General features: G+C 43.9%; 1 protein-coding gene across 6 annotated transcripts in view; it reads left to right on the top strand.

Annotated features, from left to right (window-relative positions):
- The window catches only part of EGLN1 (egl-9 family hypoxia inducible factor 1), a 559,025-nt gene that overhangs the window by 2,581 nt on the left and 529,827 nt on the right, over positions 1-26,617 (top strand). The window lies entirely within an intron of this gene.

The following is a 26,617-nucleotide window of genomic DNA, read 5'->3' as shown; positions in this document are numbered from 1 at the left end:
AAAAAGATATAGTTGAGATGGCGAAGGGCAACCAAAATGATAAAGGGGATGGAGCAGCTCCCCATGAGGAAAGACTAACAAGGTTAGGCCTGTTCAGTTTGGAGAAGAGACGGCTGAGGGGGGATATGATAGAGGTGTTTAAAATCATGAAAGGTCTAGAATGGGTAAATGTGAATCTGTTGTTTACTCTTTCGGATAATAGAAGGACTAGGGGGCATTCCATGAAGTTAGCATGTGGCACATTTAAAACTAATCAGAAAGTTCTTTTCCACTCAACGCACAATTAGCTCTGGAATTTGTTAGTGTAGCTGTGTTTAAAAAAGGATTGGATAAGTTTTTAGAGGAGAAGTCAGTTACCTGCTATTAATTAAGTTGACTTAGAAAATAGCCACTGCTATTAGTAGCAGCAGTAACATGGGATAGACTTAGTTTTTGGGAACTTGCCAGGTTCTTATGGCCTGGATTGGCCACTGTTGGAGACAGGATGCTGGGCTTGAATGGACCCTTGGTCTGACCCAGTATGGCATGTTCCTATAAGTAAAGAATCTCCTGAATTCCAAATTATCCCTGTCAACTGAAAAGCAGGCTGTTAATGCAAACACAAAAACACACTTTGAAATGTCTGTCTGCCAATGCCAGATGTCTGAGAAGAAAGATGGGGTAGTGAATGATGTGAGAGGCTTAATTGGCATCTCAGAGATATGGTGGAAGGAGGATAAGCAATGGGATAATGCCACAGCAGGGTACAAAATTATATTGCAATGATAGAGAGGAGCAATTTGGTGGGTGGGTGTCTCTTTAAGTCTGGGATGGCATAGAGTCCAATAGGATAAGGATCCTGCAGGAGACTAAATATACAATAGAATCTTTATGGGTAGAAATCCCATGTGTGTTGGAAGAGTAGCGATGGGAGTATACTACTGTCTACCTGTCTAAAATGAGATGGACAATGAAATGATAAGAGAAGTTAGGGAAGCTAGCCAAATTGGTAGTGCTGTAAGAATGGAAGATTTCAATTACATTTACCCAGACAATATTAGGGTAACATCAGGACATTTAAGTTTTTTCACTTACCCCAGCCTCTCTCAGCGCCCACCACGAGGCAGCCCTTGCCATCCGCCCGAGACTAACTCTTCGGATTTGGGCCTCGTCCTTCTTCGGCAGCCAATCCCAGGAATCGATGCAGGGCAGCCAATCAGGGGACAGCCCCGATTGGGCTTTAAATCCTTGATTGCAGCTAGGCGCCGAGCGTCGCGTGCCAAAGGGGCAGACCCCTTTTGTGCGTCCCTTCGTGCAGCACCATAGTGTAGCCTCACCCCCCCCCCCCCCCTTACTCGCTGCGGTTACAATCTTTCATAAAGGCATTCGCTCCACACCTCCTCAGATTAACAATCTATTCCTCCAATCTCCTATGCCAGCAGTCAACCAACGTACCCCAGCATCATCTCATTCTTGCTTTTATTATCCTGTTCAAACATTAATCTTCACCAGCTATATCAAGCCGGTTCCAGCATTCATCCTTTATTCAACCTGTTCCAGCATTCATCCGCTACAGCAGTCACCAAACCTGTCCCAGCATTCATCCTGCATTCAACCTGTTCCAGCATTCATCCGCTACAGCAGTCACCAAACCTGTCCCAGCATTCATCCTGCATTCAACCTGTTCCAGCATTCATCCGCTACAGCATTCTATTAAACCCTGTCTAGCATTCTTCCACTACAGCCTTTCATCCAACTCATCCCAGCATCATCACTCCTTAGCCTTCAGCAAACCTGTGCCAGCTCGCATCCATATCATTCTAACAGTCATCTTTCCTGACACAACAGGCCACAATGCCTCCTGGTCTCCCAATATCGATTCTTCATCACAGTACACTCTACACTGGAAAATCATCTATGCTATCCCGTCCCCACACCTACAAATCCCTCATCCCCATCATGATCTCACTGATTACCCAAATCCTAGGCCTCGCTCTATTCTCTTTGATATTATTTAATGCTCAATCCCTCACCAAGAAATCTCTGGTTCTCAATGACCTTCTTCTAGACGAGAACCCGGACATTTGCGCCATAACAGAAACATGGCTTAAACCTACAGACATAGCAAAAATAAATCAACTACCAACACAGACCTATGACTTTTTCTCCCTCCCCCGACAGAGAAAAAGGGGTGGGGGCATTCTCCTAGCAGCCAAAAAAGATTTGAGATTCGCACAATACCCAGTTAAATCGGATTCTAAACTAGAAACATGCCTCTTCAAATCAAACCAACTACAAATCCTCCTTGTTTATGCCCCACCAGGCCTCCTGGAAGCAGATCCTTCCCCCATTGTTGAAATAACAGCATCACACACAAATCTGGACTCCCCAGCTATAATCCTAGGCGATTTCAACTTGCATGTCGACAACCCCACACGTTCAACCAGCTGCGAGGCTTTCCTCACTGCCATGTCAGCCATGGGATTCAAGCAGTTAATCAACAAACCTACCCACAAAGCGGGTCACATTTTGGACCTTATCTCTGTAAACTCTGGTATCACACACTCATTCCACCTGGTATGCAAGCAGGTCCCCTGGTCAGACCACGCATTAATCTCCACCACCATCACGCTGGCAGAAACCAATAACATCCATCTCCCTCAACCTTCATTTCTCTACAGAAAATCCTGCTCCTCTGACTACCTCAGCAAACAGCTGGCCTTAGAACTCCCACTCATAGACGTCTCCACTCCCAATTCAGCCCTCCATTCCTGGGCTAACATAACAGAGGCTGTAGCAAATAAACTATGTCCACTATCAACAAAAAAATTCAACCCCAACTCTTCCAAAAGACAACCATGGTTCACTAACGAACTTCGAACACTCAAACAGAGCTTACGACAGAAAGAGAGTAAATGGTGTAAAGCACCATCCCCCATCACCCTCTCTGCCTACAAGCTCGCTCTTCACTACTACAAGAGCTCCACCTTAAAAGCAAAAAGGGACTTCTATGCTCATAAGCTCCATGACCTCATCTTCGATGCTAAAGCCCTCTTTGCATTCGTATCTAACTTAACACAAATCAACGCTCCAGACATTCCACTCAATCAAAAGCAGAAGAGTTGGCCCTCTTCTTCCGAAATGAAATAAAGTCACTAACCTCCTAACACAGCTTACTTCCAACACCACCTCCCCTTCTAGTATATATCACCACCCCAACAAAGACATATCTCTCAAATCCTTTGAACCCATCACAGCCTCAGAGATCCAAGCAGTTTTGAAGAAAATGAAATCTTCCTCACATCCCTTCAACCAAATCCCTACTAAATTGCTCCTACTAATCCCCGACACCATCTCCAAATCACTGGCTGACATCATTAACTGTTCTTTATCTCAGGGAATCTATCCAGACGATCTTAAACTGGCCTCCATCAAACCACTCCTAAAGAAACCAAATCTGGATCCTAAAGATCCCAATAGCTTCTGCCCGATCTCCAATCTTCCTTTTATAGCCAAGGTCATGGAAAAATTAGTTAATACACAACACTCTGATTACATCGAAGATGATAAAATTCTGTTCCCTACCCAATATGGTTTCCGAAAAGCATTAAGCACAGAATCCCTACTCGTATCCCTGACAGACCACCTCATCATGGGCCTCGACAAAGGTCATTCCTTCTTACTGATTCTCCTGGACCTCTTGGCAGCATTTGACACTGTTAACCACTCCATCCTCCTAAACCAGCTGTCTAACATAGGAATAACAGGAACTGCATTGGCCTGGTTCAAAACATTCCTTGGTAACAGAGGCTTCAAGTTTAAAATTCACAAAGAATCACACAGTTATCATTCCTCCCTAGGAGTTCCCCAGGGTTCTTCCTTATCCCCCACGCTCTTCAACATTTACCTTCTTCCACTATGCAAGCTGTTAACCAAACTGAACCTAAAACACTTCATATACGCAGACGATATCCAGATCGTGATCCCCATTAAAGAATCCATCACTGAAACACTTGAATTTTGGGAAATCTGCTTTCAAGAAATCAATTGCCTCCTCACTAGCTTAAACTTAATACTAAATTCTTCAAAAAGTGAACTTCTCATCTCCCCGGAAAACAGTAATATCACTACGAATCCACCAGCCAACCTTCACATCACCCAAGCAAGAGACTTAGGAGTTATTATCGATTAATCGTCTAAATCTAAAATCATTTATCAACCAAACAACTAAGGACTCTTTTCATAAACTACATGTCCTGAAAAGAATAAAACCACTCCTTCACTCTCAAGATTACAGAACGGTTCTGCAAGCAATAATCTTCTCTAAGATAGAGTTACAGTAGTCTATCTTATTAGGTCTCCCCTCATCTCACACCAAACCCCTTCAGATGGTCCAAAACGCGACAGCCAGACTACTAACAAACACGAGAAGAAGAGACCACATATCTCCCATCCTTAAAGACCTACATTGGCTGCCAATTCACTATAGAATCATTCATAAGTCCATTACTATTATCTATAAAGCCATCCATCACCATGCTCCACTCAACCTACAAATCCCATTCAGAAAACATACCTCCTCCAGACCCATTAGAGAAGCTTACAGAGAATCACTACATGTATCCCATACTAAAACTTCTCAACATATAACATTTAGAGACCGGGCCTTTTCCACAGCAGGACCATCGCTATGGAACTCCATTCCACCAGATCTTCGACAGGAACCATGCCTTCTAACATTCAGAAAAAGGCTTAAGACCTGGTTGTTTAATCAAGCCTTTCCAGACCCCAACTGAATCTCAATTCAATGACAACCATACTCAGACATTCCTAGAACATTGTAAATAATTGCTCTTTCTGTTAAATTCCTTTAGCCTTTCTTTCTTCACCCAGTTTTGAACATCCTTGTTTTATTGTAACTTCATAGTTTCTCTTCACCAGTTACTGTTTTATTTTCATTTTATACCCTCTGTTAAATGTAAACCAGCATGATGTGATTCTTATCTTGAATGCCGGTATAGAAAAACCCTAAATAAAATAAATGCTAGAGAGAAAATTCCTAGATATAAATGAGAGCTTTATGGAGCAATTGGTTCAAGAACCAACAAGAGGGAGTTATTTTAGATCTAATTCTTAGTGAAGTGCAGGATTTGGTGAAAGAGGCAATGTTAGTGGGGCTGCTTGGCAACAGTAATCATAACATGATCAAATTTGAATTGACTGGAAGGAGGACAATAAGTTAAGTCCATGGCTCTGATACTAAACTTTCAAAAGGGAAACTTTTTTTTGATAAAATGAGAAATAGGAAAAAACTGAAAGGTGCAACTACAAAGGTTAAGAGTGTGCAATAGGTGTGGACATTGTTTAAAAAAAAAAAAAGTCTTGGAAGTGCAGTCCTGATATATTTCATGTATTAAGAAAGGTGGAAGGAAGGCTAGATGATTGCTGGTATGATTAAAAGGTGATGTGAAAGAGGCTATTTTAGCCAAAAGTTCTTCATTCAACAATTGGTAGAAGGATCCATCTGAAGAAAATAGGGAAAAGCATAAGCATTGGCAAGTTTAAGACAAGCTAAAAGAGAATTTGAAAATTTGGTCGTGGAGGCAAAAACTCATAATAAAAACTTAAAAAAAAAAAATATATGAATCAGGAAATCTGAAGTCAAGTGACGTCATCCCTACAGCATGGTCGCTTGAGGCGATAGCTCCTCTCCCATTCATCCTACAATAAGCTCTTTCGGCTCACCCGGGGCGAATTTTTACTTCTGGACAGCATCAGGGGTCGTCTAACACCTCAGAGATGCATCCCAGGAAAAAATCAATGGACTTAAAAGGTTTCTCATGTGAACCGGGAGGTTAAAGATTTGTGGCCCTGTGTGAAGAACCCGGGCTGGGAGAACACGAAATGGCGGATGACCCGCTTCAGCCAGGTGCAGAGGCTGCAGGTGCGGCGGCAAATGGAAAGGAGGCAAAAAGGCTGGGAGCGACGTCCGAACCTACTAAAGGTGACTCTCAGCAATGGTTTCTAGAGATCCACAAGGATGTTAAATCCATTAAAACTGATATGCAGGCGGCGTTGGCTGAGTTCAGGTCTGAACTCAGGGACTTTGGTAGGAGAGTTGAGGATATGGAGAGTGTGGTTGAGGGACAGGTGGTGGAAGCCTCGTGCCTCCGACAGGACGTCACAGCGCTCCAAAAGTCCAACGAGGAGATTTTGCTTAAAATAGAGGACATGGAAAATCGATCGTGACACGCCAATATTAGAGTGAGGGGAATACCTGAAACGGTGGAGTTTGCGGATGTGACCTTGGTAGTGCAAAAACTTTGTAGTACAGTGCTTAATAACAGATCGGAGCAGGGTGATATGCTGGATGGCGATATAATACTGGATCGGGCTCACAGAACACGGAGGGCTCCCCGGATGAACATCCCCAGAGACATTATAGCGTGCCTACACAGTTTCCGAATGAAAGAGGCCGTAATGCAGCAAGCTCGCAAGATGGACACCATAACCTGGGAAGGCCAAAGTGTTACTATTTACAATGACTTGGCGGTGGCCACGTTGCAAAAAAGAAGCAATTTTCAGCCAGTCTCTACGCTCCTTCGCCATGAAAATCTGCGATTATAGATGGGTGTACCAAAGATGGCCGCGCACACTTTATCAAGATGGCGTCAGAAGCAGCTCCGGTGTTGGCCGGCGAGGGCTTGACTCTTCCTGAGGTGGCGGGTGGAGCGCAAAAATCTACAGTAGCAGACCGCCCACGGTGGCAACGGAAAGGGACCTCCGGCTCCAGCCTGCAACACAACTCTAATGGGACCAACGGGCCACAGTCTGGTGGGGCGGGTCCAGCAGATACCTGATTTTGGACATCTAAGATCTAAGTCCTCATGGATGGGCTTCTCAGTTCTTTCTCATCTTTGGGAGGTCTACTGTTAGACCTGATGGAATGAATGCTGATAATTGTGGAGTGATCCTATCAAGGCTCATGCATACTGTATATCCTTAGGATTTCTCATATTCTTCAAGTTTCATATTTCTCAATGTTTTTTACGTTTTAGGTTGTTTGTGTGAATTTGGATGATGGGGGAGGGGGACATCACGTCACCTCGGTGAATTCCCTGCCAATGTTGCAGAGGGGGAGGGTGGGGAGAGGGGGGGATTAGGGAAGGATAGGGTGGAAATTCACTACAGAGGGTGGAGGTCAGATCATTGGATACTAAGTGGGATAATATCTGGTATCCGGGGCAGGTTTCTATTGATAATGGTGGGGGTGGGGGTATGCTATGAACAGATTGGAGGAGTGGAGTGGGCAGACTTTCTAATGATGTCTCTTAAAATAATGTCCTTGAATGTTAAGGGCCTTAACCACCCAGCCAAGAGTCATAGTCTGTTTAAAGAAGTGATTAGCTTGAAGGCAGATATCTTGTTTGTTCAAGAGACTCACCTATGCAAGAGGCATGAGGGCTTACTGCAACATGCGTGTTTCCCACTAGCATTCCTGGCTGCTAGTACACCTAAATCTAAATACACTGGTGTGGGGATTTTACTCTCTAGGGATATTATGGCTCAAATAGACTCTGTATGTAAGTATCCCGAGGGTAGATTTATAATAGTGCCCATTTATATTAATCAGATTTTATATATAATGGTAAATATGTATAACCCCAATACGCTGCAAAGGGAGATGCTGCAGCGGATTGATGACCATTTGCTTCGGTCTAATTGCGGCAGATTGATCATAGGGGGGGATTTTAATTTGGTATGTAACCCCAAGGTTGACTGCTCCAAAGGAATGGGGCATTATTCTGCTGTTGACAGCAGAGCTTTACAATTATTTCTTAAAAAATGGCATCCTCATGATAGGGATTATTCTTATTACTCGAAAGCTCATGATATTTACACCAGAATTGATTACCTCTTTATTGATAATACTTTGCTGGGGTTAACTTCTGATGCTAGCATTGGAAACGTTACATGGTCTGACCATGCTCCTGTCTGGTGGTCTTTTCATAGTAATGGATCTGATAATGGCCGCAGATTTTGGCGGTTGAACGATCCTTTAATTAAGGATAGGGCGGCAGAACAAGATATTCATACAGCCATTCGGGATTATTTACATACTAATAACACAGAGGGGATCACGCCGGTGGTGTTGTGGGATTGCCTTAAAGCAGTCAACCGGGGAAAGTTCATTGCCCTAGCTTCACATAAAAAGAAAGAATAGCTTAGACAGTCAGATTTTGCACGACAAATTGGCGACAGTGGGAAAAAGCTCACAAATTAAACCCCTCTAGGAGTCTTTTGCAGGAGTTGAGGGATATCAGATATAAGCTACAGCAGCTAGATGCTGATGAGAGGGCTTATCAGTTAGATCTAGCTCGTCAAACTTATTATGAACATGGTAATCGTGCTGGGAAATTGCTAGCTCACACTTTGAAATCTCGAATGGCCCAATCCCAAATCACTAAAATTAAATCCTCAGAGGTGAAAGTAGTTACGGAAGGGGAAGGGATTCGATCACAGTTTAATCAGTTTTTTGCCGTGCTGTATTCAAGAGAGGACAGTGCTTCTGAGGTGGACATACAGGATTACCTGGCAGGGGTTCATTTACCCAGTTTAGAAGAATCCTTGGCGGAGGGAGCTATTACCTCTGTAGAGGTTCTAGCTGCTATCTCTGACCTGAAGCCAGGAAAGGCGCCTGGGTTGGATGGCTACACCCCCCTTTTTTATAAAAAAAAAAAAAATTAAAGACATCCTGGTAGGCCCATTAGTTGACATGTTCAACACCTTGAGAACAGGGGGACATATTTTACCGGCGGCAAATGTGGCAGGCATCACTGTATTGCCTAAACCTGGGAAGGATCCATTGCTTTGTAGTTCTTATCAACCCATATCCCTTATTAATATCGATTTAAAATTGTTAGTGAAAATCTTAGCAAATCGCCTGAAATTTGTAATTTCCCTGTTAGTACATGACGATCAAGCAGGTTTCATGCCTGGCAGAATGGCAGGAGACAATATCAGGAAAGTGGTAAATATCATTCACTATGCTAAAATGCGTTCCATCCCCTCTTTACTCTTTGGAGTGGATGCTGAGAAGGCCTTCGATAGGGTACATTGGCCCTTTTTGTTTCAGGTGCTCAGGAAGGTTGGGCTTGGGGGGGTGGGGGGTGGTTCTCATGTGGGTCCAAGAATTTTACCGACAATCTGCTGCATGCATTAAAGTAAATGGGGGGGATATTCGGCTAATTTTGAGGTACAGCGGGGAACTCGTCAAGGTTGCCCCCTATCACCATTGTTATTTGCTTTATGTTTAGAACCCTTGGCTGCGAAAATTAGGGAAGCGGAGGAGGTTCAGGGGATCACTATCAGAGATAAAACGTATGTTAGCCTTATATGCTGATGATGTTTTGTTTACCTTGGCTACTCCTGACCGCTCTCTGTAGGGCCTAATACCACTCTTAGAAGAGTACAGGAAAGTGTCTGGATTTAAGGTGAATAAGGACAAGTCGGAGATATTGCCGATTATTCTATCACCTTCCATGATTCCCCAATTAAAACTGAAGTTTCCTTTCATGTGGGCAAAACAAACTGTAAAATATTTAGGGGTTCTGTTAGGTTCAGATTATAAAGATTTGTTCAATTTAAACTATCTGCCCTTAATCAAAAACCTGGAGAGAGATTTACAGACCTGGGATCGGTTGACTCTTACCTGGCTAGGAAGAATTGCGGCTATTAAAATGACATTCTTACCCAGGATTGCATACCTTTTTCAAACGCTACCATGTATCATACCATCTCATATACTGAAAAGCCTTCAGATTAAAGTTTTTTCCTTTATATGGAAGAGGAGACTTCCAAGGGTGGCACGGGCACTACTCTACTAAAATAAAAAAAGATGGAAGTTTGGGGGTCCCCAATCTTTTAAAGTACTATGTTGCTTCTCAATTACGAGCAGTGGTGGACTTCCATAATATTATGGAAGTTAAACAATGGGTACAATTAGAGAGAGATATGGTTCACCATTTATTTATTTATTTATTTATTTAAAATTTTTATATACCGGCATTCATGTTGCAAACACATCATGCCGGTTTACATATAACAGGGGTGTACAGTGAACAATTCAATAACCTATTTGTGTAGAAGGAAGCAGTTACAAATAACAAGGTAAAAGAACTGGGAGGAGAGAAGAAAAGGGAGAGAATAACATTAGGTATAGGTATTTACATTAGTAATAACATTTTTACATGTGGAAGTGGTAGAATCTGGCTGAATAGAATTAATCGGTGTCCGGGAAAGCTTTTTTAAACAGCCAGGTCTTAAGTCTCTTCCTGAAGGTTGGGAGGCTGGGCTCCTGTCTAAGGTCCGGTGGGATGGAGTTCCATAGAAGGGGGCCGGCTGTTGAAAAGGCCCGATCTCTCAAGGTAATGTGTTTGGTAGATCTGGCTGGGGGCACTTGAAGAGATCCTCTGAGTGTGTCTCTTGTTGGTCTGGCGGAGTTATAAATTTGGAATGGGAATTGTAAGTCGAGTGGGGTGTGTTGATGGATGGTTTTGTATATTATGGAAAGAGATTTGTAGAGGATTCTAAAGTGAACAGGCAACCAGTGGAGATCTTTTAGGATTGGAGATATATGGTCCCTCCTCCTGGAGTTTGTCAGTAATCTTGCCGCAGCGTTTTGTAACATCTGGAGGGGTCTAGTATAGGAGGAAGGTAGGCCCAGTAGGATAGAGTTACAGTAATCGATCTTAGAAAAAATGATAGCTTGTAGAATGGTTCTGAAGTCCTGAGTGTGGAAGAGTGGTCTAATTCTTTTCAGAACTTGGAGTTTGTGGAAACAGTCCTTGGTGGTTCTGTTGATGTAAGCTTTAAGGTTCATCCGGTTATCAATTAATACTCCTAGATCTCTCACCTGTGTAGTAGTTGGGATAGTTGGAGGATTAGAGATGGCATTGTTATCTGGGGAGATGAGAAGCAGTTCTGTTTTAGAGGAGTTTAAAACTAGGTTTAGGTTAGCCAGGAGATGTTTAATTTCGAAGAGACAGTTTTCCCAGTGAACCAATGTTTTTGTGTAAGATTCTTTAATGGGTATCACGATCTGGATGTCGTCGGCGTAGAGAAAATGTTTGAGGTTAAGGTTGGAGAGGAGTTGGCAGATAGGTAAAAGATAAATGTTAAAGAGTGTAGGTGACAGTGAGGAGCCCTGAGGGACTCCTATGGATGCGTCCATTCGTGAAGATTCTTTGTTCTGTATCTTAACCTTGAAGCCTCTGTTGGAGAGAAAAGATTTAAACCATGAGAGAGCGGTGCCTGAGATACCTATAGAAGCCAGAATGGAAGTGAGAATGGAATGATTGACCGTATCAAAGGCGGCTGATAGGTCCAGTAGAATTAAGAGGAAGGATTGGCCTTTGTCAAGGCCCATTAATATGAAGTCAGACATGGAGATGAGGAGGGATTCTGTGTTCAGTGATTTGCGAAATCCGTATTGTGATTGGAATAAGATTTTGTTTTCTTCTATGTATTCGGAGAGTTGAGTATTGACAACTTTTTCTAGAATCTTGGCTATGAATGGGAGATTGGCGATAGGACGGAAGTTGTTGGGGTCTTTAGGATCCAAGTTGGGTTTCTTGAGTAGAGGTTTGATGGAGGCCAATTTGAGGTCGTCAGGATATAGTCCTTGGGAGAGTGAGCAGTTTATGATGTCCGACAATGTTTTAGCGATGGAGTCAGGGATGGCCAGGAGCAGTTTGGTGGGGATAGTATCCAAAGGGTGGGAGGAAGGTTTCATTCTTCTTATAAGAGTTTGTATCTCTAAGATAGAGATGGGTTCAAGTGTTTCCAGACCATTGTTGTTGGGGGATGATTGTTGAAGAGACTGGTAAAGAGCAGGGTCGGTGGGATTAGAAGGCAGATGAGTTAGAAGGCTGTTGACTTTGTTGTGAAAATGAAGAGCAAGTTCTTCAGCTTTGGGTTGTGCTAGGTCGTTGGGAATCTCCTGTGGGATGATTTGGGTGAGATTGGAGACATAGGCAAAGAGGGCTTTTGCGTCAAAGATTAAGTGGTGAATCTTGGATGCATAGTAGTCCCTTTTGGATTTAGAGGTAGTTGACTTGTATTGATGGAGGGTGGCTTTGTAGATGGATCGTGTATTGGTGCTTGGGGATTTGCGCCAGTCGCTCTCTTTCTGTCTTAGATTTTGTTTTAGCTTTCTTAGTTCTTCCGTGAACCATGGTTGTCTTTTGGAGGCGTTTGGGAGTGATTTTTTGGTTGCTAGCGGACATAGCTTGTCGGCTATGGAATCTGTGATGGCTTTCCAAGAGCGGAGAGCTGTGTTCGGGTTTGAGAGATCAATGGATGGAAGTTGAGAGGCTAGGTGTGAGCTGAGGTCTTCTGTAGAGCAGGATCTTCTGTATGGGAAGGATGGTGAGGGCCCTTTGGAGGTGGAGGGTTTATTCAATGAGAATGCGGTTGAGATAAGTGAGTGATCAGACCAAGGGACCTTCTTGCTTTTGAGGCGTGAAGAATGTTTGATGCCAGGGTTAATAAAGATAAGATCCAGCGTGTGGCCTGCTTTGTGTGTGGGTTTGGTAACTAATTGATTGAAACCCAGGGCTGAGAGGGCTGAGAGAAAGGATTCACAGCTGGATGATGGGGTAGGGTTGTCCACATGCAGATTAAAATCTCCTAGGATAATTGCTGGAGCGTCCAGTTTGATGAGGGTTGTGATTTCCTCTACTAAGGGGGAGGGGTCTGTCTCAAGGAGGCCCGGAGGGGCGTAGACGAGTAGGATTTGTAGTTGTTCCGAGGTGAAGAGACCCATTTCTAGCTTAGAGTCTGAGTTGTATGGGTGCTGGATGAACCCGAGGTCTTTTTTTGATGCAAATAGGAGTCCTCCTCCTCTTTTTTTTCAGTCGGGGGATGGAGAAGATGTCGTAGTTTGATGTGGGGAGTTGGTTTATAATTGCTGTGTCCGTGGGTTTGAGCCATGTTTCTGTTATAGCACATATATCTGGTTTGGTATCAAGGAGATAGTCGTTGAGGATTAGAGATTTCTTGGACAGAGATTGTGCATTGAATAGTGAAAGTGAGAATACAGTGAGGCCTAAGAGTTGGGTGATGGGTGTTATCAAAATTGGGGTGAATGATTTAAGGTTTCGGTGTAACGCCTGTCGTTTGTGTTGTAGTATGAATGATCTGTTAGGTTTTCCTATTGCTGACAGGCTGTGTTGTAAAATAGGTATTGGGAAGGTGGGGAACATTTTAGCGTGTAGCGCTTGTGTTGTAGTGGTGCTGCGTTTGTGCTGTTGATGGACCGGGGGGAGAAGGCAGTCTTTGTGAGTCTTTTGCTTTAATGTAGAGTGCTGAGAGGTAGTTGTTTTGCTGTTGCTTGAGTGTTGTTTGCTCAGGATGGTTGCTTGTTCAGGATGGTTGCTTGCTGAATGCTTGTAGTATGGTTGTTTGCTCAGGATGGTTGTTAGCTGACTGCTTGCAGGATGGTTGTTAGCTGACTGCTTGCAGGGTGGTTGTTTGCTGAATGCTTGCAGGGTGGTTGTTAGCTGACTGCTTGCAGGATGGTTGTTAGCTGACTGCTTGTAGTATGGTTGTTTGCTCGTATCCTATGACGATTGGTTCTGGGGGCAGAGGCCTCCACCACCCGATATAGGGCTTTGGTCTCCCTGTACAGCAGTTACATTGCTTCTTTGGCAGCGATGGCGGAAGCATTTGGTGGGAGACCACACATTTTTACTCTACCAAAATTAGGGGCTGTAAGGCTTTCCCAGCAGGGTGTGAAAGAACAATCTTTCAAGATTGGGCTAAAAAAGGGATGTTGATACTTGGTCAATTTTGGTTCGATCAAGGGGTAAAACCCTTGGTGGAGCAACAAACTACGTATCAGTTGGGCTCCTTCGATTATTATGCATACCTACAATTGCGCCATTTTCTGCTCTCTAGGTCAATGCGCATGGACATGATAAAAGGGAAGACTCTTTTGGAAGGATATCGTGATAAAGCTCATATGGTGAGAGGGGTTATATAAAAAATGTATTCCTTGTTAAATAGAGCTGTGCCTCCAGCCCTGCATCATGTTAAGGCTTGGGAACGGGACTTGGGAGGGCCTCTGTCGGAGGATGACTGGGAGATATGTTTCTCTGCGATTGGTCGCAGCTCAACCGCCGCTTCTATGGTGGAAAACGGTTACAAGCTGTTCTGATGGTATATTACCCCGCACAAGTTGAAACAGATGGGGCTTAGCAATGACTCACTTTGCTGGAGGAAATGTGGTCTGGAGGGGGACTTTTATCATGTGGTGGTCCTGCCCAGCAATAAAACACTTATGGTTGCAGGTAGAAAATTGGTTCAATGACCTGATTCGTACACCTATATCTTTTATCCCAAAAGAAGTGCTCCTACATATTCCAGAATCGAACGTGTCCAGTGACCACAGGCTCTTACTTCGTGCTGTTGCTCATGCCGTACGGGGCGAAATTGCTAGACATTGGAAAGATTCACGTGTGCATTCCTTATCGGATGTATTACAGAGACTGAAATGGATCTACTATATGGAGTATCTAACTGCCTCCAGAAGGGACGCGATGGCTAAATTACAAAAAACTTGGCAGGTCTATCAACAATGGTCTGATTCCATCCAAGATTGAACAATATTTAAAGGGGGGAGGAGGGGGGGGGGGAATGGGCTTCATATATGGGGGTTAATTTCCATACAGAGCTATATTGTAAAGTGGTGCAGTTATATTACTCGAGTTCCTGGGTTAGAACTGTTGTTCTCTGTTTTCTATATGCACTGTTTTGCATGGAGACATGTTCTTTTGATATCAGGATGTATTTGCTATGTATTAGAGATGTCTGTATAACGATTGCCTGATTTCAAGTTTTGGTTCTGTATGCAATGAACAGATAATTACAAAAAAGAATCAGGAAACCTGCGAGGGAGTCGGTAGAACCATTTGATGATCAAGGGGTTAATGGGGCTGTTAGGGAAGATAAGGCCATCTCAGAAAGGCTAAATGATTTCTTTGCTTCAGTGTTTACTAAGGAGGATGTTGGGGAGATACCGGTTCCGAAGATAGTTTTCCAGGGTGATACAGATGAACTGGACCAAATTATGGTGAACTTGGAGGAAGTACTAGGCCAGATTGACAAACTAAAGAGTAGCAAATCATATGCAGTGGATGGTATACAACCCATGATTCTGAAAGAACTAAATGAAATTTCAGATGTATTAGGTTACAGTTTTTTTTTTTGTTTTCTTTTTTTTTTTTAAACTATCATTATCCCAGGACAAGCAGGATGCTAGTCCTCACATATGGGTGACGTCAGTAACGGAGCCCTAGTGCGGGAAAACTTCTGTCAAAGTTTCTAGAAACTTTTGACTGGCAGCCTGAGGCTACTGGGCATGCCCAGCATGCCATGATATTCTCTGCTACAGGGGTCTCACTCCAGTCTTCGTTTTTCCGCACAGCTGGACAGCAGCACGGATATCGGAGCCCTCTGAGTTACCTCAGTGATACTATACTTCTCCATTAGGGGTCTCAAACAAAACTTTTTCTTATCACGGGCTGGTGAATTATTTCGATTAAAAAAAAAAAAAAAAGAAGAAAATTTCAATTCCTGTCATCGACGGCTGTCGAAGTCAGGATGTCCTCAGGGTTCAAAAAATGCCTAAAGTGCAACACCACAATGTCGATTACTGATCCGCACGAAGAGTGCGTTCGCTGTCTCGGAGAAAAACATGACATTTCATTGTGTGAGAAATGTCAAGAAATGACGCCAAAAGGCCGTAAGCTCCACCAGGAGAAGATCCAGCAGCTATTCAGCTTACAACTGACTCCTTCTCCGGCAACTTCTTCGAAATCTTCGCCATCCGGAGTATCGAAAAAGGTACTGTTAAAAAGACGCCGAAATGATGGTTCCGGAGATAAATCCTCTCCTACCCCGTCGACATCGTCGATACGTTCGGCAGTAGACGTCCGGCCTAAACACAAGCATCGCCACAAGCACGCCCCGACCTCACCGTCGGCACTTGACCGAGGAGAACCGTTCCCAAAATGGCCTAAAATTACTATACCCTCGGTGTCTGAAGGGCCTACTCCGGCGTCACTTCCACAGCATACGGAGGCATCGACACCTCCACCGATGACACATTCTTCATCGATGCCACAGGATATCGCAGCCTACATAAAAGAGGCAGTTTTACAAGCGATTAAGGAACAACTACCGGCACCTCGGCCGATGCCGGTGACATCTCCTTTAACATCGACTTCACCGATGCCGGTACAATCAGTACCGAATTCTCTTCCATCGATGCTGCCAGCGATTCCAGGACTTCTCCCGATGCCGGGCACTGACCCGATGCCGGGTACCGACCCGATGCCGGGAGCTATCTCTATGCCGGGCACCGTCCCGATGCCAACCATTCCCTCAACAATGGAGGTTTATTCAACATCACGGACTGGATCTATTCCACTCACTGCTGTGTCTACATCAAACATAGCTCTGCAAGGCTCCATCCGGATTCCGGACTCGTTCCTTCCTCCAGTACGAATGACGACATTCACCTCGATGCCCTCATTTTCAACCAGTACGCCATCGATGCTTCCTGCTCATTTTCATCAAGCATCGCTGTATACACCCTCCATGGTTACGGGGCAGTCATCGAGAGACAAGACATCGGTTCCAACGATGACAGACTAAATCCACGATGCCTTTTTCCTCTATAGAGGAACCATCATCTGAAGCAAGATTATATTCGATACTTCAGAAGAAATATCAAGATCTTCTGGATTCTCTACCTTCAAACCCGGTGGAAGAGGAGGATTCTACACAAGATCCCATTCCAGGACCTTCGGGTGTACCTCCTTCACATCCATCTAAAAAACCAAGTCCTCATACTCCAGAATATGACTCCTGGAGTGATACACGATCTGACACATCAGAAACCTTTATGTCTGAACCGTCTCCTCCTCAACCAAGAAAGCAATCTCCACCAGAAGACCTTACTTTCTCCTCTTTTCTCCAGGAGATGGCCGACTCTATCCCATTCAAATTACAATCTGACCAGGATCTCCGTCACCAAACTCTTGAGGTACTACAATTCGTAGATCCCCCCCCAAGCAAGTCATGGCAATACCTGTCCATGATATTCTACTTCAACTTCAACAGAGAATGTGGGAACATCCCTGTTCAGTTCTTCCCATCAATAAAAGAATGGACTCCACCTATTTAGTCCAGCCTGCACCGGGATTCCAGAAATCCCAGCTACCGCATTCTTCTGTGGTGGTAGAATCAGCACAGAAAAAAGCAAAAAGATCGAGAGTGCACTCCTCTAATCCTCCAGGGAACGATAACAGGTTCCTGGACACATTGGGAAGAAAGGTTTTTCAAGGTGCAATCCTCAATTCTAAGATTGCAGCCTACCAATTGTACATTACGCAGTACCAAAGGAACCTCTGGAAGCAGATGGAGGAATTCATACCATCTTTGCCCCAAGAATTCAGAGAGCCAGCACAAAATCTCATCCAAAAAGCTTTTGAGGCCGGCAAGCATGAAGTAAGGGCCGCCTACGACTCTTTTGAGACAGCCTCAAGAGTAGCAGCTTCTGGCATAAGTGCTCGTAGATGGGCCTGGTTAAAAGCATCAGACCTCAGAGCAGAGGTCCAAGAAAAATTAGTAGACCTTCCCTGTACGGGGGATAACTTGTTTGGCACTAAGGTTCAGGAAGCAGTCTCGCAACTTAAAGAACATACGGAGACCTTAAGGCAATTATCTTCCATACCTCATGATACCGCTACCCACGCTGTACGTCGTACCCAGCGAAGGGATATACGCAGGCCCTATTACCGGCCTAAAAGATACTATCCACCGGCAACAAGGCCTCGCCAACCAAGATCCCAGAACAGGCCACAACCTCGCCAACAAAGACTAACCAGACCTGCACCCCCTGCTCAAACAGGTCCCACAGCTGGTTTTTGAAAATACCTCCAGAGAACCCAGCCAATCTCTGAATCCTCAACCCCACTTACCCGTGGGAGGCAGATTATCCCAATTCTACAGTACATGGGAAACCATAACAGATCTATGGGTTCTTTCCATCATACTCCACGGCTACAAGCTCAACTTTCTAACAATACCTACAGAGCTTCAAGCACCTCTGATTTCTACCAGCAGAAATCACATTCCTCAACTTCAAATAGAATTATCCACCCTTCTGAAATCCAGGGCCATAGAACCAGTGCCCCAGTCTCAGCAGGGCAGAGGATTCTACTCCCGATATTTCCTCATTCCAAAGAAATCAGGAGGCCTACGGCCCATCCTAGACCTCCGAAATCTAAACAAATTTCTGAAGAAGGAAAAGTTCAGAATGGTATCCTTAGGTACCATGCTTCCACTCCTTCAAAAGGAAGATTGGCTTTGTTCTCTGGATCTTCAAGACGCTTATGCTCACATTCCAATATTCCCTCCTCATCGCAAGTACCTGCGCTTCATGGTGGGTCATCAACATTTTCAATACAGAGTTCTGCCATTCAGACTTGCCTCTGCTCCCAGAGTATTCACAAAATGTCTGGCAGTAGTAGCAGCACACTTGCACAAACAAGGTGTACATGTCTTCCCATATCTAGACGATTGGCTCATCAGAAGTCAGTCTCAACAGGGAGCAATCACTTCTCTCAGTCAAACCATTGCTCTACTTCACGCCATGGGATTTCTGATAAATTATCAAAAGTCCCACCTCATACCGTCGCACTTGCTCCAATTCATAGGAGCAGAGTTGAACACCATCCTTACAAGGGCGTTTCTACCCAAGGATCGAGCAGAAACATTAGCCTTCCTAGCACGCTCGATGCTCTCAAGCACGCACACAACAGCTCACAGTATTCTAATTCTGTTAGGACACATGGCCTCAACAGTTCATGTCACTCCTATGGCAAGACTAGCCATGAGAGTAACCCAATGGACATTACGGTCCCAATGGATCCAAGCCATTCAACCACTACATTCTCCAATTCAGGTAACCCACCAACTGCGCTCTTCGCTCCATTGGTGGATCAACACGGACAACTTGCGCAAGGGCTTACCCTTCCAACAACCAGTTCCACAAATTACTTTAACTACAGATGCATCCACCTTGGGTTGGGGAGCTCACATAGACAATCTCCAAACTCAAGGAACGTGGACAAAACTCGAAGCAACATATCAAATCAATTTTCTGGAACTTCGAGCTATACGTTATGCACTGCATGCGTTCAAGGACTGTCTTTCACACAAGACTATTCTGATTCAAACAGACAATACAGTAGCCATGTGGTACATCAACAAACAGGGAGGTACGGGCTCGTATTTCCTGTGTCAGGAAGCTGCACAAATTTGGGGCTGGGCCCTGAATCACTCAATGTTCCTATGAGCCACTTATCTGGCAGGCATACACAATGTAGTGGCGGATCGACTCAGTCGTCAATTCCAACCACACGAATGGTCCCTGGATCCTGCAGTAGCGACCAGGATATTCCAACGTTGGGGACAACCAACGATAGACCTTTTTGCGTCACATCTCAATCACAAAGTGGACAAGTTCTGTTCTCTCCACATACAAAAGAACCAACCAACCAAGGACGCCTTTGCTCTGCCTTGGAACTCAGGCCTACTATACGCGTATCCTCCAATACCGCTCATAACCAAAACTCTTGTGAAACTACAACAGGACAAAGGTTCCATGATACTCATAGCCCCGTATTGGCCTCGACAAGTATGGTTCCCCACACTGTTGGATCTCTCAGTCAGGGATCCAATTCGACTGGGCATAGCTCCCACTCTCATCACTCAGGATCAGGGTCGGTTACGACATCCCAACCTTCAGTCCCTATTCCTGACAGCATGGATGTTGAAAGCTTGATCTTACAACCACTCAATCTTTCATCCCATATATCTCAAGTACTCATAACTTCACGTAAACCTTCCACAAGAAAGAATTACGCTTCCAAATGGAAAAGATTCACCTACTGGTGCAGGCAAAACAACATTGATCCTTTTACTTGCACCATTACTTCACTACTAGACTACTTATACCATCTTTCAGACTCTGGTCTTCAGACTTCATATGTAAGAGTTCATTTAAGTGCAATCTCAGCTTACCATAATAAGGTAGGAGATGCACCAATTTCCACACAACCTCTCGTCAGCAGATTTATGAGAGGTTTAACTCAACTCAAACCACCAATTCGACCTCCAGTCGTGGAATGGGACTTGAATCTGGTATTAACAAGACTTATGCGTTCTCCTTTCGAACCCATAGCCTCCTGTGACATAAAATTTCTCACATGGAAGACTATCTTCCTCATAGCCGTTACATCGGCTAGAAGAGTTAGTGAATTACAAGCTCTGGTTACGTACGCGCCCTACACAAGGTTTTTCCTTGACAAAGTAGTCCTCCGTACACATCCAAAATTCCTTCCTAAAGTGGTCACGGAATTCCACTTGAACCAATCCATAGTTTTACCCACATTTTTTCCAAGACCTCACTCTCACCAAGGAGAAGCGGCCTTACATACTTTGGACTGTAAACGTACTCTATCTTTTTATTTAAACCGAACTGCAGTTCACAGAAAATCCAATCAGCTCTTTGTATCTTATGATCCAAACAAACCAGGTAAAGCAGTGGGTAAACATACTCTATCCAATTGGCTAGCAGATTGTATACAGTTTTGCTATGAAGCAGCAGGCCTTCCCCTCCAAGGGCGAGTAAAGGCACATTCAGTAAGAGCAATGTCAACCTCAGTAGCACACTATCGTTCAGTGCCAATTCTTGACATCTGTAAAGCAGCAACATGGAGTTCTCTTCACACCTTTGCAGCTCATTACTGTTTGGACAAAGAAGGACGACAAGATTCAGCCTATGGGCAGTCTGTCTTAAAGAACTTGTTTCCAGTTTAATCCCAACTCCTTCTACAACCAACCTGCTGTGATCTTCGGCTGCATCATTTCCTCAACAAAGCATCACTGCTACCTGCATGGACAATGACTCAGCCTCTAGCTTGCTAATCACCCATATGTGAGGACTAGCATCCTGCTTGTCCTGGGATAAAGCAAAATTGCCTACCTTGTAATAGGTGTTATCCCAGGACAGCAGGATGTAGTCCTCATGGAACCCACCCGCCACCCCGCGGAGTTGGGCCTTCCTATTTTTCTACTCTTATTTTTGCTCCTGCTTATTGCTACATACAAGACTGGAGTGAGACCCCTGTGGCAGAGAATATCATGGCATGCTGGGCATGCCCAGTAGCCTCAGGCTGCCAGTCAAAAGTTTCTAGAAACTTTGACAGAAGTTTTCCCGCACTAGGGCTCCGTTACTGATGTCACCCATATGTGAGGACTACATCCTGCTGTCCTGGGATAACACCTATTACAAGGTAAGCAATTTTGCTTTTTAAATTGTCAATTGTACCTGAAGAATTGAGGGTGGCCAATGTAACCCTGATATTTAAAAAGGGCTCGAGGGGTGAGCTGACTTCAGTGCCAGGAAAAAGTCGAAACACTAAAGAACAAAATCACAGGCAAGGTTTAATGGAACACAGCCAGCATGGATTTACCCAAGGGAAGTCTTGCCTCACAAATCTCCTACTTTTTTTTTTTTTGAAGGGGTGAATAAACATGTGGACAGAGATGAACTGTTAGATGTGGTGTATTTCGATTTTCAGATGGTGTTCGACAAAGTCCCGCATGAGAAGCTTCTAAGAAAACTAAAAAGTCATGGGATAGGAAGTGATGTCTTTGTGGCTTGCAAACTGGTTAAAAGTCAGGAAACAGAGGATTAAATGGTCTGTTTTTACAGTGGAAAAAGGTAAACGGTGGAGTGCCTCAGGGATCTGTATTTGGACCAATGCTTTTTAATATATTTATAAATGATCTGGGAAGAGGTACAAAGAATGAGGTGATCAAAATTTCAGATACAATTTTTCAGAGTAGTTAAATCCCAAGCATATTGTGGTAAACTGCAGGAGAACCTTGTGAGACTGGAAGATTGGGCATCCAAATGGCAGATGAAATTTAATGTGGACAACAGCAAGGTGATGCATATAAGGAAAAATAACCTATGCTATAGCTACACAATGTTAGGTTCCTATTTAGCAGTTACCACTCAGGAAAACGATCTGGGTGTAATAGTTAATTACATTGAAATCATCGGCTCAGTGTGCTGTGGCAGTCAAAAAAGCAAATAGAATGTTAGGAATTATTAGGAAGGGAATGGCAAATAAGATGGAGGATGTCATAATGTCTCTGTATCGGTAAATGGTTAGCTCACACTTTGAATACTATGTGCAATTCTGGTCACCACATCTCAAAAAAGATATAGTTACACTGGAGAATTTACAGTGAAGGGTGAGCAAAATGATAAAGGACATGGAATGGCTCCTCCTATGAGGAAAGGCTAAAGAGAGGGCTTTTCAGCTTGAGAAGAGACGGCTGAGAGGACATATGATAGAAGTCTACAAAATCATGAAAGGACTTGAATGGATAAATGTGAAACTGGTGTTTACTTTCGGATAATACAAAGACTAGGGGGCACTCCATGAAGTTAAGTAGCAAATTTTAAAACAAATCCAGAGGAAATGTTTTCACTCAATGCACAATTAAGCTTTGAATTTGTTGCTAGAGGATGTAGTTAAGGCACCTAGTTTAGCTGGGTTTAAAAAAAGTTTGAATAAGTCCATAAACTATTTGTCAATAGGGAATAGCCTCTGCTTGTTGCCTGCATTAGTAGCATGGGATCTATTTAGTGTTTGGGTACGATTGGATTGCGCACTTTTGGAAACAGGATATTAGGCTTGATGGACCCTTGTTTTGGCTCTTATGTTCAGTGAATCTCTATATCTGTGTTTCCGAACCAGTATGTTTTTAGAAAAGACATGGAAAAATCGCCATTTAATGTTCATATCCAGACCTGTAGCTGGGTTCTACTCTCAGCACCTCATAGCAACAAGAATCACTGGCAGTGGTTCTTAAACATGTAAGAGCTTCTTTCTGAGAACATATGTAATCATTCATACATTTCCTAGCTACAGCATAAGCCCTGGAGCAAGATAATGGGCAGCATAGCATACAGGGCATGGATAGTGGGGCCTCATGTTGTACAGTACCTGCTCATCTTTATCTCCAGCTGAGCTTCCTCCATTGAATTCTTTTTTTGCAGCCTCTTATTCTCAGGTTGAATGAGACAGGGAGAGTGCACTGAGCCACTAGTTTACCCTTTGGGAGCAGCAGCTGCAGCTGGGAAGAAGCTCTGGCAGCCAAAGTAAGTGAGCTGGCTGCCCATATCATACTGATTTCTCCCTTCTCTTGCACTTGTATGTACACACACACACGTGTGTGTGTATGTATGTATATATATAATGGCCTGGATTGGCCACTGTTGGAAACAGGATGCTGGGCTTGATGGACCCTTGGTCTGACCCAGTATGGTATGTTCTTATATTCTGACTAATGAAGGCCTAACATGACAATGGTTTTTTTCCCGTCGATAGCAGGGCTGAATTAGCCATGCTGTCATGGGATCTGTCAATCAGGCCCGGGAGGCGGAGCTTGTCAAAGCAGAGAACAGAGCTTTGCTCTCTGCGGCTGCGCGTGTGTTCCCACGCAGGAAAGTAACGGAATCTCCTCAGTCTGTTTTTTCCGCGAGCGGGAACGCACGCGGAGCTGATTTCTCCTCAGTTAAAAAATAGAAAAGATTAAAATGTCAAAGTCGGGGTTTAAACCCTGCAGTTGCGGAAAAGTAATGTCGATCATGGACGGACATGATCGATGTTACAGGTGTCTAGGACCAGATCACAATCAGGTAGATTGTGAATTTTGCTCTAAAATGTCACCCAGAGCATTAAAACAAAGGTCCTATAGACTACAAGAACTTTTCGCCTCAAGGGACCCGTCGGAAGCTCGCTCGTCGCCTGGACCGCTAACTTCACTGGCTCCATCAAAAAAGAGAACCTTGTCGTCCGATTCTCAATCCTCCACCCTAGGAGGTAAGGAGAATGTAAAGCGACGAAGGCCAATGGATTCTAAGAAATCCTCAGTGCCTACAGAGCCACAACATCCCATACTGGCGCCAGAAACCTCGACACCGACACCTTCTGCGCCTACGGCGCCACCTGTGCATAATAGGAGATCGGCGCAGGAAGAACAACGAGTGCGTTCGGCGCAGAAGAACTCACCACGCCGGTCACATACGCGCACGGCGCCAAAGACTTCTGCGCATACGGCGCCGTCTCCTATAATATCAGTGCGCGCGGCGCCGAAGATATCGGCGCCGATAACTCTGGCACGCACAGATTTAGGAAAATATGTGCATAAACCTGTATCCGCGCATAAATCTACATTTGCGCATAGATCTAAATCTGCGCATAGATCTAAATCTGCACATAAAAAGTATAATTATTCACCTCGACTATCAAAGAAAGAATTGAAACGACGACATTACCCTTTACAAAGTTCTTCTTCTGAAGAGGATATCACAACATATACAAGTCATACAGACTCGTCTGCTAGTGATTGTCATAAACACTCACGGCACTCTCACCATAAGAAACCAACAAAGAAGACCGCTACATGGGAAATAAGTCCTTCGACTTCTAAATCATCCCTTAAGCTACCTTCTAACACCTTCTCAAGGAAAGAGGTACTACAGGTTGTTTCCTCCACCACTTCTACAGATACAGAAGATTCGAGGAACATATCAGACAATACAATACAAACTGACAAAGACGTACCTAATACGTCAACTCAGAGTAACCCAATGGACCATAAAGCAAATGTTTCACAAAAGCAAGATAATCGTATGACAATGCCCCCTCGTACGAGAGACACTTTTTATCAATTATCTCAGTCGTTAGCAGGTTTTTATGAAATGCTGCAGTCATCATTCAAAATGTCTAATATTGCTGATGACAGTTCTTCGGAACACAAAGCACAACTTAATACAGAACCGTCGATAGAACCGCCGACATCTCCTTTAATACACCAACCAGCCTCCCCAACTCATATACGGGATACATCTTTTGACTCTCCTTCAATACAAACATCACCATCATCAACTACAGGATTTTCCATCGGATCCGCAAGAACAGCCTCAGGAACCGTATTCCCCTCCAGAAGACCTCACATACCCAAAATTCCTAGAAAAATTGGGTACAATACTGCATCTAGAGGTACAAAAAGAAGCAGACCCTAGAGCAGAAACATTTGGTCTTCTAAAGATTTTTGATACTCCAGGTGAACCAACATCTCTTCCACCACAAGAGATCTTACATTCAGTCTTACAAAAGTCCTGGGATACTCCCTATACCATTCCAGCAGTCTCCAGGAAAACTGACATAAAATTTCGTATGAAGAAAGCATCACTATACACTCTACCACAATTACCTCATTCTTCGATTGTAGTAGAGTCGGCGATGCAAAGGTTCAAGAAATCAAGGTCCCATTCCTCTTACCCACCGGGGAAAGACAACAAATATTTGAATGAGTTTGGCAGGAAAATATACCATAACTCGATGTTGACTGCACGAATTATGCAACATCAATTGTACATGGTACAATATCTATATGAGTGCATGCAAGCTATGAAGGGTATACATTCCTCAGCGGCAGAACAGCTACCTCAGCCTCTTTATGATGTGGAAGAGTGTTCTAGACATCTCTTAAGGTCAATCTATGAAGCTCATGAAACATCATCCAGGGCATCTGCAGCAGCCATTGCAGCTCGCAGACTAGCATGGTTACGTTCAAGTTCAATACGAGAAGACTTGCATGAGAAACTAACAAACCTCCCATGTACGGGGGATAACCTGTTTGGAGACAGATTCCAGGACGTAGTAAGTAAATTAAAGGAAGAAGCTCTAGCAGTACAATCAATAACATCGCATCCTATTTATTCGACTACACGTTATATGGGATCTACTCGTAGGCAATCATATGCCAGGAGACCCTATAGATCTTATCAATCTTTTCGTAGCCAACCATACCCTTCCTGCCAGCGTCCTGCTCCACAAAACAATACATCAAACCAATGAAGAGGTAAACCACGTAACCAGAGACAGCAGGCACAACAGCCGGCTACTGCAGTGAAAATGACTTCATCTTTTTAGTTACTCAGCCACCACCACAACACCAAGCTCCTCCAGGCAGAATCCATTCTTGCCTGGAAGCCTGGGAAAGAATAACATCAGATCAATGGGTTTTGGAGATAGTATGTCATGGTTACCAACTCCAATTTCTCACAAAACCCATATTGCCTCATCTTTCCACACTCACAATTTACAATTTCCATCCACAACTAGGGGAGGAAATTGCTTTACTTCGCAAACAACAAGCGATTCGACAAATTCACCCAAACTCCAATTCAGCAATATTTTATTCCCCGTATTTCCTCATACCTAAAAAGTCGGGTGGACTTCGCCCCATACTAGACCTAAGGGAATTGAACAAATTTCTCACCAAAGAGAAATTCAAAATGGTGTCGTTGAAGTCAATTCTTCCTCTCATTCAAACCAACGATTGGATGTGCTCAATCGACCTCAAAGATGCTTATACACACATTCCAATCCATCCATCCTCGTGGCGTTACCTATGC

Source organism: Rhinatrema bivittatum, chromosome 3 (assembly GCF_901001135.1).
Source record: "Rhinatrema bivittatum chromosome 3, aRhiBiv1.1, whole genome shotgun sequence".
In the NCBI taxonomy this organism is placed as follows: Eukaryota; Metazoa; Chordata; class Amphibia; order Gymnophiona; family Rhinatrematidae; genus Rhinatrema; species Rhinatrema bivittatum.
Note: the sequence above shows the minus strand (reverse complement) of the source record. Positions and strands in the feature narration are given on the sequence as shown.